Source organism: Lepisma saccharinum, chromosome 24 (assembly GCF_977018435.1).
Source record: "Lepisma saccharinum chromosome 24, izLepSacc3.1, whole genome shotgun sequence".
Classification (NCBI taxonomy): Eukaryota; Metazoa; Arthropoda; class Insecta; order Zygentoma; family Lepismatidae; genus Lepisma; species Lepisma saccharinum.
The window spans coordinates 59,171,025-59,184,547 of record NC_139252.1 but is presented as its reverse complement, the minus strand read 5'-3'; the positions used below and the strand labels follow the sequence as shown (position 1 = coordinate 59,184,547).

Below are 13,523 nucleotides of genomic sequence, written 5' to 3'. Positions count from 1 at the left end.
CCAGCGAATTCAAAGCACGGAGACCCATGACCGTCATCAACACATCTAAGAGGAAGCAAGTGGTGGTCAACGATCGTACCAACATCAAGGTCGTCTGCGAGTTCCACGATGCCTTGCCTGCAGATACTCTGTGCAGTGTCATCCTGATTGCAGAGAAGTCCTTCGCCTACGACGTGAAGAACGAGAGGGTCACAGAGCAGTTTTAACAAGTTTTTTAACATCTATTTTCTTGCACAATAAGAAATTTTTAGTACTAGCACAATCAGTTACAATGGCACAATACGAATTTCACTAGTTCAGATCAGTTACAAATGTCAATTTCATTAGTTATAAGTTACAATATCTTTTTTGCACTATAGCACGAGAGACAATCAGAAAATTTGCACAAAAAAAATTTGTTGTTGTTTTTACACGTGAAAATTAACAATAAAATTTCTTTTTTATCGTTTCAGATGCTGTCGAAACATCAAAAACACATACACACACACTAGAAAAAAAAAAGCATGCAACTTTATTTGTAACACGCACATATTCTCCATCTTCATCAAGAAAATATTATAATAAACATAATTATTTTTATCTATATCTCACAATAAAACTCTATATCCAAAAATATCACAACATCAAATAACACTAGAGTCGTTAGTACACGTTGCATGCATTACGGAGGTCCTCTGTAGGGTTTCATGGAAGTTTGGGGGGAAAAAAAAAACACGTGAAACCCTACAGAGGTGCGGTTATCTAGAGCCGTAGCCGTTAGAACCTTTTTGGGTTGGGCACCACGCACCCTGGCGGGTTAGGGGCCAGGTATTCTAAAAAACAACAATTATTATTTTGTTTGTTTGTTTGCGTCACAATACATACGCGCGTGTGTGTGTGTGTGTGTGTGTGTGTGTGTGTGTGTGTGTGTGTGTGTGTGTGTGTGTGTGTGTGTGTGTATGTGTGTGTGTATGGTACATCGTTCCCTCCCCGAGAGAAGAGGTTTACGAAGGTCACGATATATATAAACATTTGGGTCCCGGACTTGGAAAATTACGATAAGATGCACTCATCTTTCAAAAGATTAGAAAATAAGAGAATAAGAGGATGAGAAGGTGGGAGGAGAGGTTTACGAAGATCACGATATATATAAACATTTGGCCCCGTTGATTCCAGCACTCCAACTTCATCTCTAATGTTGACGACAATATTCTAAAGGTAAAAAGAGAATGGGAGATTGAGAGATTGAGAGATTGAGAGAATAAGAGGATAAGAGAAGAGGTTTACGTAGGTCACAATATATAAACATTTGGTCCCAAACTTGGAAAATTACGATAAAGTGCACTCATCTTTCAAAAAATAAGAGAATGAGAGAATGAGAGAATGAGAGGAGAGGTTTACGTAGGTCACGATATATAAACATTTGGTCCCAGACTTGGAAAATTACGATAAGGTGCACTCATCTTTCAAAAAATAAGAAAATAAGAGAATAAAAAAATGAGAGAATAAAAAAAAGATGAGAGGATGAGAGGAGAATAAAAAGAGAATGAGAGAACAATGAGAAAGATGAGAAAGATGAGAAGGATGAGAGAATGAGAGCTCATCTTTCACTCATCACTGCCTTTTTGCGCCCGTGAAACATCGTCAGCGCACTAAATGAGGCGCGGAACGGGGAGAGAAAGTGAGTTTTTCAACTTTTTGTAGTCGTTTGGTCAAGAAATCAAAGTTGTGGTCAGAAGTACATATTTACTCTACTTTCCAGTTTTCCGTATGTAAATACATATTTTGCGAATTTTCATTTTAAATACATAAAATCGCTCGTTGACTTCATCTACCTCGAAATCCTCCAAGGAAAAATGTTTATTCTCCGCACCTCTTTCATATCGAGAGTGCTAGGTTTGTTTTGTCTTTGAAAACGCTCGCTGGCAGACTTCTGGCACCTCGCCTACGATCCTATCGGGAGAAAATAGCTGTAAGTAGCTGGGGCTGGCTACACGTAACGATAGCAAGGCTTTTTAATGAAGCAATGCAGCTATTGTGGCCAGAAGACATAAAATTTGACAATGTTCTTCTCTTGACAGATGCTGCAGCTTACATGCAGTGGTCTTGCCGTTAGCTACCCCAAAATGGTGCACGTTACATGTGTGGCGCATGCGTTGCATAGAATATGTGAAAAGATAAGAGCTCTTTATCCCAATGTCGATAAACTGGTTTCAAATGGGAAGAAAGTTTTTATCAAGTCGCCTAGAAGAATAGACATTTTTAAACAAAAATGTCCTGAGGTTCCCCTTCCCCCTACACCTGTAGTTACGCGATGCAGATGTTATGCCCAGAACTTTGAAAAAAATTGTATCTGTTGTAAATGATCTCGACAAAGAAGAATTCTGCAAGAACTGTTGATGGAGCCCTCCTTAAAAGTCGAATTGGCATACATCTCAACAAACCTGTCCATTCTCTCTAATTCCATATGAAAGCTTGAATCGTCCGCGAACACTTTGGCAGCTTCCATTGGTGAAGTCCGTATAATAGAAACGAAACTGAAAGAACTCACTGGATCTAAATGTCTAAATGTACAGAATTTTTGGGGAAAAACCAAGGTTTTCAAACATTGTGCCAAATTGCATGTGTTTTGGAAGGAGGTGAAGTAGAGGAAGAGGAAGCTTTGGAAAACTTCAGCGTTATAGTGCGCGTCAAATCTCCTGCATATGGCGATAGCCAATAGCAGCGCACTGCAGCGGTGCCATGTCGAAATCTCACACGGAAAAGAGACAGCGTGGTTGAGCGAAACGCCTTGTCACGGAGAGCACGGAACATTAGATAATATAACATATAATAAACTTAATGGGAGAAAAGAACATACCTGATTATGCCAGAGGGACTGCATAATTGTTTCAATATTCTCAAGGTGGAAGTTGTACAGCCTTTGTAAGACATTTTGTCCCGTGAAGAGTACGTTATCTTTTTGGCAGTAGAAAATTCGCCACAATCGTAAATTTCAAAGACGGTTCTACGAACTACGTCTTTTTCAAAGTCATCTAAGTTTGTCGTTCTTTTTTGGTACGTTAATGTGCTTTCTAGGTGATTGAAACATTGGAGCAGGCCCCGATCCACATTGTTTTGCCCCCGAACATATCCGAGAAACGGTAGCTTGATTCACACCACACGCTTGAGCTGTTAGAGCCTGGCACTTCTTAAAGTCAATTTTACTGCTCTCTTCTTCACTCGAACATTTTTTTTTTAAAAAAATTGTACACCTAAAAAATCACCTGTCGTGCCTGGCTTCGTACAACACTGCATTGTTCTCTCTTCTCTCGCTATCACTACCACTTGGTTTACTCAACGACATGCTGCACACACACACACACACACACACACACACACACACACACACACACTAAAGACGTGGGAAAAACGAACAGTGACGGTATCCTCTTCGTCAATTTCTCCTTCTACCATCACTGGGAACGAACCTGCTCTGTTCCCTTCGCTAATCGGAAAGTTTCGGAATGCGACAGGAACGAAGGGAGAACAAAAACGATACAATGCAAATACGTTTATAATAACATTGCTTCTACAGAGGGAACGGTATAAGCTACAATCACGCTTGTTTTTCGTACATACTCGCAAAATCATTATCTTTCCATCTGTTGAACTACTGACACTTGAAATAATATATTTATATCCGAGCGCCAGGTACACGATTTAGTGGCGAGGTGAAACAGGTTTTGAACTAGGCAACGCCGCACGTCTGTGATTCGCTGGTGCTGTTCAGCAGTTCAAGGCCATATGCAGGAGATTCGACGCGCACTCTAGTGACATTTCGTGCTTCAAATATGCAAGAATTGTTTCTTGTGACGTGGAGCCATCTTTCTCACAATATAAGATGCTTTTTAGAGATAATCGTCACAGATTTACAATGGAGAATTTGGAAAGAACTATGGTGATCCACTGCAACTCTTCCAAAAAATAGCTCGCTAAGAGGTAATCATTTAGAAACTAATTTCAGGTGTTTAAAATGCATGTTATAGTTTGTTTTTGTTACCAAATGTTTTTATTTTTGTCACATATTTTCCTGTTTTTATCACATATTTTCAACATTTACGACACATAAAAAATAAATATTTCTGAGTTTTTAAGCACATAAAGTTCCGTTCCCTAGTTATACCATAGGAGCTAATCGCAAGGTTAGAGCAAACATCCTCCCAGCTAATTTTTCCACTTCAGGCGCTATCTGTGAAGAAAATTCACAAATAATTCCCGGTAGCTAGACACCATGTGGCACAAAAAGGCGAAAGAAATGGCATTGTGGTAACCCTTATAATCAAGAGGACCCGGGTTCGATCCCCGGTGGAGGCACGCTGCACAGTGGTTCAAGATTCTACTTTAAACTGCAGGTCCCGATCAGCTTGAGCATAAAGTGGAGTAAAAAAAGACGAAACTAAATTAATTGTTTTTAAGTAGAATTTTATTTCATATTAGCTACTTCGTGTCCTCGTCGTTAATTCCACTAAAAAAAACAGAGTACTACTAAATTCGTCGACGGTACCATTGACATGTTCCACTCCAATAAGAACTCTCTCAATTTATTGTTGTCTGGACGAATGTTCACGCAGCCTCAGAAACGAAAAAAGGGGAGACCTAAGTAATTTAAGCAAGGCAATGTTGCCAAGTTCTACACAGGGTTGGCATGTTTAAAACAAAAGTGTTTTAAACAACTTGCTTTAAACGTTTAAAACACACGGCTTTGTTTTCTTCACAAATGTTGAAAACGTTTAAAACAAAGTGTTTTAAACATTTTTTTCAGAATTGTCTAAAACACATTTTGATAGTACTTAATGCTTGATAGTTTGAGGTTATTTGCGTGTTTTGTAACTTTGCCTTTTCATTCAATCCGTGTCATTTTGTTTATTGTGCATAGAAATCTGTTCAGTGACTGAAACTTTACATCACTTAACAAAGAAACATATCGTGATGAATACCCGTGGGCCATGTTTAAATATAACAACTGTGTTTTTTTCCTAGTGTTTAAAACATTTTTAACATTGAACACTACGTGGATTAAACAGTTTTGTTCCTCACTTAGCATACTGCACATAGCTGTTAATGTCAATACTTAGTTGCATTCACGATAAAATGGCATATTAAAGAAACAAAAAAGAACAGTATCCACCACGTGGACTCACTGGGGCCTGGCAACTGTGGAGTAGTTGAACCTTCTCGAACAGCCTACATGCGAGATTTATCATTTAAGACTAAATGTGTATTTTAAGAAGTTACTGAAGCGTTTACTTTATAATAGGAACACAGTTCATCCTTGGATGATTAACAGATTCATTATTAATCATTATTCTTAGAAAATAAATCTTCTTGGCATGATGTTTTAAACGTTTCATTTCGGTTTCTGTTTAAAACATGTTTTAAAGAAAAAAATGTTAGTTTTGTTTCTTTTAAAAAAAATACACAAATTTTGCCAACCCTGGTTCTACACCCAAGTGTGACTTCCGCATCAACAATATTATGCTTGCAAAAAGAAAAGAGGGGGAAACTAATACATGAGAAAACCGTTAGTAAAGGGACAGAACAAGATAACGGGAACATCCAGTGGGGTGCATAACCAGTATCTGACAAATTGTCCACCATTTTCATGCATTCACTTTGGGGTGAGTACAGTGGGATCCATTAGTATTACCGTGCAAATTGTCCATGACTATTTTCATTAATCTTTCTCTTCCATCCTATGTGTTTTTAAGCGATGGACTTTTATGTATGCTGGTGCATAATTTGTCGACAGCTTGTTTTGAGTTTTCTTTTAATTCTTGAAGCTCTTATTGGGTCAAATAAAGTGCACGAACATGATGATGGACAATTTGCACGGTAATACTCATGGATCCCACTGTACCGAATATTTTAGTATATTTGCGAGGATACACAAAAATGAAAGTGTGACGTGGAAAGTTTGACAACTTTCAAACGCTTATAACTCGGGGTCTATACGTGATATGGCGTACATAAATTCTAATGGGTTCAGTAAGAGGACCGGAATCTTTTCTCTCTAGCAGAATTTAAATTGGGTCCAAGTTTCATTTCAATGCGGAACTTGGACCGGATTTAAATTGATCCGGAAAAAAGGTTAATGAACCGTATTTAAATTGATCCAGAAAAAAATGGTTCATGGACAGTATTTAAAAGCATCCGGAAAAAAGGTTTCTTGGGCGTATTTAAATTCATCCGGAAAAAAAGGTTTTTGGGGCGTATTTAAATTGATCTGGAAAAAAGGTTCCAGGACCGTATTTAAATTCATCTGGGGAAAAGGTTCCTGGACCGAATTGAAATACTTTACAGAAAAAAAAGTTCTTTAAGGACCAAAACCCATTTATGCTTGCAGATTTTCTCCCTTTTAGCGGAATTGAATTTATTTAAAATTCCTGGACCATTAACAGCCATAGTAATAACTAGTAACATTTATTTTTTAAAAAAAGCACGAGTGACGATGTATACTCACATAGTTCTGGCAGTTTCTTGACGCAAAAATACACTGAATGAGATCACAGAATGACAACAGGTGCTGCCACCTTCCTCCCCTTGTAATATCAGATAACCACTCGGAAGGCGAGACGGTGACTCACCACAGACAGAGTATCGAGGCGTTGGTAACAATTAAAAGACAATGGAATAGGAGCCGAAGAGACGAGGCAATAAAGTGGGCGTGCAGATCGATACGCTAAGCTTCTTCGTATCCTAATTTGATAAATGACCACACAAAATGCTGTTAGGCGTCCAGCGCTTGCTTTTCACTGTCCCGCTGGAATCGTAAAAGCGTTCAATGAGGATATAAACAAGAAAAACTTAACACGTTGATGGTGTGAAACTGTAAAATTCATAATGGGCGGTGTACATACAATGCGTATGTTAAATTTTCTTAAATTAAAGGCTGTTTGCAGCCACCTCGGTGGCCTAGCGTGTTGACAAATCGATAAAGTTTGTTTCTAAAGTTCACTTTTATGCTTCGATTGGCATAGGCTTATCGGGAGTGGACCTACAGTGTAAAGTTGAATCGGTAGGGATACCTTTGACCCTCTACCCCCACTAAAATCTTTTTTAAAATATCAGTTTATGAAGATTATGTTGCTTATGTACAGTCAACGGCAAAGATAATGGTAAGCAAATTGTCCACCGCTATTTTCATTACCTTTCTTTTCTACATCCTGTTGTTTTAAGGAATGAAACTAGGTTGGTTAGAAGCAGACATTTTTCTCTGCAAATTGACGTCTTTATTTCAATTCATTGTCATCACGCTGTGTAATACAGGCCGAATGAAAATGGTGGTGGGCAATTCGCCTACTGTTTCTTTCGCCATTGGGTGTACAAGGGTCGTTCAAGGTTGACCAAGACTTTCGTGCTTAAAATATTAATGAATCAATGTAGCGCTGCAGTATTTCGGCAGGACAGACCATGATTCCTTGCGAGTAACCATGATCCTTTGCGACGCATTTGGCGCATGCGCAGTAGTGTAAGCAAAGATGTCGGCAAGTAGTGCATCTGTTGCTGCGGAACAGCGGTGTATAGTGAAATTTCTCGTGAAGGAGGTGAAACCTGCTGAAATGTATGCACAGTATGGTGAACAAACACTGTCACGGGCAAGAGTGTAAGAATGGTGTCAACAGTTCAGTGAAGGGAGGGAGTTGGTAGCAAATGAACCGCACGGATTTTTGAACCGGTAAGATTTTGGGAACTGTTTTCTGGGACATGAAAGGTGTTATCCATGTGGATGTTTTTGGTGAAGGGTGCCACAATTAATGCCCAGTATTACTCAACACTGCTTCACGGTGCTGTACCTGGGGCTGTTCGGAAGAAAAGACCTGGAATGTTGTCGAAACATGTCATTCTTCTCCATGACAATGCCAGGCCGCACGGGGCCCATTTGACTCAAACAACACTGGCCAACTTGCACTGGGAGGTTTTACCACACAGTCCAGATTTAGCCCCCAGTGATTTCCACTTGTTTGGGGCTCTTAAAGAGCATTTGGGCTGGACGCACTTCCAGACGGATGAGGAACTCAAGAACGCTGTCCTGCAGTGGTTACGAGACCAACAAACTTCTTTCTACACCAAAGGCATCAAGGAACTTCCACAACGATGGCAACGGTGTCTGGATGTTCAGGGGGGAATACTTTGAAATACTGACATACAGTAGTGGCATTAATTCTGGACACTTTTAGTAAAATGTTATTTTTTTAAAAATCTCGAATGTAGAAACTATATTCTGTATAGAAATATTAAACAAGTTTAAATGACATCGTTCTGTAACTTCAATGATTGCATGTGAGTGCAGCATTGTAGTCTGATGTAATTGTTATTGTTATTTTTAACCAACAGAAAGCTTGTGTGCGATTGTTGTATAGTAGGTCAACTTACCAACTGCAGCAAACAATGAAGCTCACACTTAACCCACAGTACAATACAGAAAATACCAATAATCAGAGAACAATGCTGCAGTAAGATGAAATTCTTGAAGCTACTGAACAATGTACAACAATGATGCTCCCAGTTGACCTACTATACAACAATCGCACACAAGCGTTCTGTTGGTTGAAAATAACAATAATAGACTACAACGCTGCACTCAGATGCAATTATTGAAGTTAATGAACGATGTAATTTAAACTTGTTTAATATTTCTATACAGAATATAGTTTTTACATTCGAGATTTTTAAAAAAATAACATTTTACTAAAAGTGTCCAGAATTAATGCCACTACTGTAGTTTCGTGCTTCTATGTATGTATATTTCCTGTCTAGAAATAGAAGTCTTAGTTAACCTTGAACGACCCTTTTTTGCTCGCGGAGATGTGTTATTGTGAAGTAAAGTACAGGGTGTCCGCATGAAACCTCTCTGATTTTAAATTACAATTGTGAGGAAACTATTCAACACAGAGCCTTGCGGTTTACGACATCATGTAAAGCACCTCAAAAAGTTTTTCTTGTTTTTTTTTTAATTTAGTGCACTTCTACATGGGCTCTTTTCGTAACACTTAAAATGCCTAGCCGATACTCAATCTCGAACCACTGTCGACTTGACTGTCGGTTAACACTCCCAGTGACTAGGAACTTGTCATTCCAACGCGGCTGCAACCGTTAGGCTTCGCTGTGCTTGGCCCTGTTGGGGATGCCACCTGTTTCGAAAACGAGTCGAAACGAAAAGTTTGGCAAAGCCGATTGGTTCAGCGGTTCATGTGACCTTCCCTGGCTTTCAACAGAAAAGACAAAAGAATAGTTTTCAAGTTCTTTGTCTCGCCGAAACAGGCTTTAGATCTCGTTACCGAAAGCTCTGCGTTCGAGTCATAGACAGCCAGAATTTCCAGCCAGTCCAGTGCCGACTAGGGCATTCCTACAGGAAATCCACTTGCGTGTGATTCGGCCTTTACTTTCTTGATGTTTGATCTGCCGTTTTCTGCTGCGAACCAACCAACCGTAACTAATGTGACCAAACCCTCAACGCGCTTGCCACCGATGGTCCCGGGTTCGGTTCCCGATTTATGCGCGAGTGCTCCTTTGTTAGAGTGCGTGTCAAATCTCCTGTATATGGCGATAGCCAATAGCAGCGCACTGCAGCGGGGCCATGTCGAAATCTCACACGGAAAAGAGACAGCGTGGTTGAGCGAACTGTGATTCTCTGGTGCTGTTCAGCCGTTCAAGGCCATACGCAGGAGATTTGACGCGCACTCTAGTGTCCCTTCGCCAATTTTAACATATCACTCATCATCATCAACGTTGCGATCAGTGAAAAGCGATGCGAATAAACAAACATACGAATACTACTCTGGGAGCACTAGCGTGTGCAGGATTTGTTTTCGTACGGGCTTGAATTCTGAAGATGGATATTACATTGTTGCATTCTACGGGGGCTGGGGGGGGGGGTACACAACAAAATACTTCAAAATTACAGTTTCTAACCTTCGTTCAAAGAATAACATGGTAATTGGGGGTCATTTTAAGAGGATTTGTACAGTACTGTGCAAATTAATGCGGACAAAGAGAAAAATATACATTTTTTTTTTTAGTTTTTACACTCTTTATGTGAGATAATCGAATAAATACGTAACAGATTTATACTAGTAGTATCAGCTAACTTTTTGATGCGTACTTGAGAATGTTTAGAATTGCAAGGTTTGAAGCATTGTTGTTGGTGTTTCATTGTTGTCGTTGTGCAATGCCAATGTTATTAACCAACAGACTTCTGTGAGAGATTGGCTGTAGTAAACACGCTTTTGTTGGCTTTGTGCTTCTACGAGTTTTCATTATGGATATAACACCCAGAAAACGTTCTAGAGTCGTTTTCACGTTCAGAAGACACAACGGCGCTTATGGAGAAACCGCACAGTGTTGCCAATACAGCGCTAGCTCATGTCGCCGGGAAATGATGACCTTCCTTCACAATGAAGGTGTTCCATATTTTGTATATATAATGATAATTATATGTAATTATTAATATTAATATTATACTGTGAACGTTACAGTTACCCTTTTTACAATGATCCATTGCGATCACTACACACGCGAGTGTAATGCACGAATATGACACTTCAGAAATCACTTAAAAAAGTAAAAATCACTGAGAGCTCACACTACTGAAAACACTTTTTCGGGAGAGGGAAAAAGTCTAAACAGACCAAAGCAGATCTCTCACTCAAGTAAGGGGAACCTAGCACATGGGTTTGATTCAAGTTGCAACCCAAACAAACAAATGAGTTATGGCCCACGTGAACTGATAAGACGTGAATGACTCAAGCAAGGCATGTCATATTTCTATCTTGAAGCCCCATATTTTGTCACGTGTTGGAAAGCCTTTCAAAGGTTAATATGGTGTCTATGAATTTATGTGTACGTTGGAAACTGAAAGGTGATCTTCATTTCAGTATTAATGTCGACAGTAATGTAAACAAGAGCAACGTGTATTTGCGACAGCACTAATGTTGCTCACAACAGCAGCATTGGAAATAATTGTCAATTATTAAATTTAAGTAATTTCAATTCTATTATAACAAACTGCATGAAGTTCATATTTTTACTGAATGGAAATAAAATAACAACTCAAAAACTTGGTGGTGATTAGCAGGAATGCTGCGGTGAGTCCGCTCAAGATGGCCAGACAACGTCTCCTTACTTCGCGCGCGGTTCGGGTTAAAAAGAAACTCCAAATGCATGGAAGTAATATTTCTGGGAACCTTTGAGTGGTTATAAAAAATAATTTCATTATTTTCTCCACAACTTTGTCGCTGGAAGTTTTTACTTGGAATTACAGAACAAAAAATGGCCAGCGACGACATTTTCTACTGCACGAATATAAAAAATCTCCACATACTTTATTTGAATATTTTTTAATGCAAATATGCTTTAAAGTATTGATAAATTCTGAGTACCACCGTCACCTATGACAATTAAAAAACAGTGTCATTTTTTTTTCATAATGAAAGCTTCAATTTTACGGCATGTTTCAACGTAAGGAATGAAAAAAATGTAAAAATTGTGTTTTCACAGAAAATTTGCGTTTTTAATTTATCTAAAATTATGTAAGCAAATTACCAGTTTTTTGTGTTCACCATCGTATTCTCTACAAAATTTCCTGCAAAACTGCAGGTATCGATTTTACTTAAGCTAAATTTGTAAATCCAGAAATTTCACAACAGCGCGCTCGTATTTCCCATAAGAAAAGCATTGCCCATTAGAGCCCATTGTGTCTTCTGAACGTGAAAACGACTCTAGAATTATTACACTGAGTGAGAACACATCCATGACTGTGCGGCAAATCGCTGAAGAGGCTGGTGTTGGGAAATCAGCGGTGTCAAAAATTATCAGAAACTACAGGGCAACTGGTAGTTTTTTTCCAAAGCGAAAAGGAAAGTGTGGTAGAAAACGCAAAACAACACCTAGAAGTGACACGTTACTGCTAAGAAACAGTAAAATTCACCCATACAAAACAAGTGTGGACCTGCAACGTGATTTGCTTTCTGCTGGGATCAGCATTGATGATGCATCATCAACTGTTCGACGTCGCTTACTTGAAGTTGGAAGAAAATCCAGGAAACCGATTAAAAAGCAATTGTTGACAGCTAAAATGAAGACGAAACGCCTAAAATGGGCTAAGAAATACCAGAAATGGACAGTCGCTGATTGGAGGAAGGTAATATTCTCAGATGAGTCTCACTTTGAAGTGCATGGCTACAAAGCATCTGTTGTGCGACGAAGTCCAGGTGAACCTTTACGACCTGAACATTGCATTCAGACAGTCAAACACCCACCCAAGCACATGTTTTGGGGATTCTTTACTTGCAGTGGACCTGGAGGGCTCGTACCAGTGGATGGAATGATGAATTCCGCAAAATACATTGACATATTGAGGCGCAGAATTGTCCCACTCATTCAAAATCCCACTAACGACGGACAAGAAATTTTTCAGCATGACCTTGCTCCTGGTCACACATCAAATTCTGTATGTAAATTTGCTTCTGACAACACTTTTAACGATTCTAGATTGGCTAGGGAATTCACCGGATATGAACCCCATAGAAAACTTATGGGGTATTGTGAAGAAACGTGTTGCAAAAATGGACTGTTCAACGAAGGAAAAGGTCATTCATTACCAATGTGATTCATGTGTGGTTTCATGACAGTGATATCAAAGTTATGTGTTCAAATTTGGTTCAATCAATGCCAAACCGCATCAAGCAGCTAATAGCAGCCAAAGGAGGACATATTTCATATTAGTGTAAGTGTACGTTATGTACGTATCCAAGAAAGAGTAAAAAATGGAAAAAATATATATTTTTTCTCTTTGTCCGCATTAATTTGCACAGTACTGTATGTACCACTTCGGCTTTCCCTGAGATTTCATTTTAAATTCCGGGAGGGGCTGTAGTTCCTCCCCCCCCCCCAACGGCCTGGAAGGTGTTCTACGAACGCAGTGGGTGACGCTGTCACCGTGTATTAAAAGGAGCCCGAGTTCGATACCCGGTAGAGACGCATTGCACAGTGGTTCGCATCCGGCTTTAAACTGTAGGCCCAGTCCAGATTAGCTTGTCTGATTGGTTTAGTTTACTTTGCATTTCTGCCACTTTTTGCTAATCGCGAAAATGTGAATGAGTGATGATATGATGAAATTGATGAAGGAACATACGAAGAACACCCATGCCGGGATTCGAACCCGGGACCCCTGGCTTTGTAGCGCGGTCCACTCTGCCACGGAGGCCGGCGATTAGCCTATCCGACCATGTGAATTTGAACCAAATAGAACTCCTCTTGAAGTCAAGAACGTGCCGGCGAATACAGGAATACAAAACATTTGAATGAACGAAACGATTAATCTGATAACGGGCCTAAAATGTAAGTGTGAGAGAAACCATACTTTACCTGCCGTTGAAAACCACCCTCTCTTGCGAGACGAGCGCGCCCTCTGTTCCAGATCGCTTCTTTACAAGCGAACGAAATTGCAACTACGAGAGAAGCGTGTGTAGGAGTGTGAAGAGAAAAATAAGACCCAAGGTCAC

General features: G+C 39.5%; 1 protein-coding gene across 1 annotated transcript in view; it reads right to left on the bottom strand.

The window, feature by feature from the left end:
- LOC145978092 (pickpocket protein 28-like) overlaps positions 1–13,523 on the bottom strand; it is a 64,635-nt gene extending 51,112 nt beyond the window's left edge. The window contains exon 1 of the mRNA XM_083110533.1: positions 13,387–13,523. The gene's annotated coding sequence lies outside the window, so the exon portion shown is untranslated. The remainder of the gene's footprint in view (positions 1–13,386) is intronic.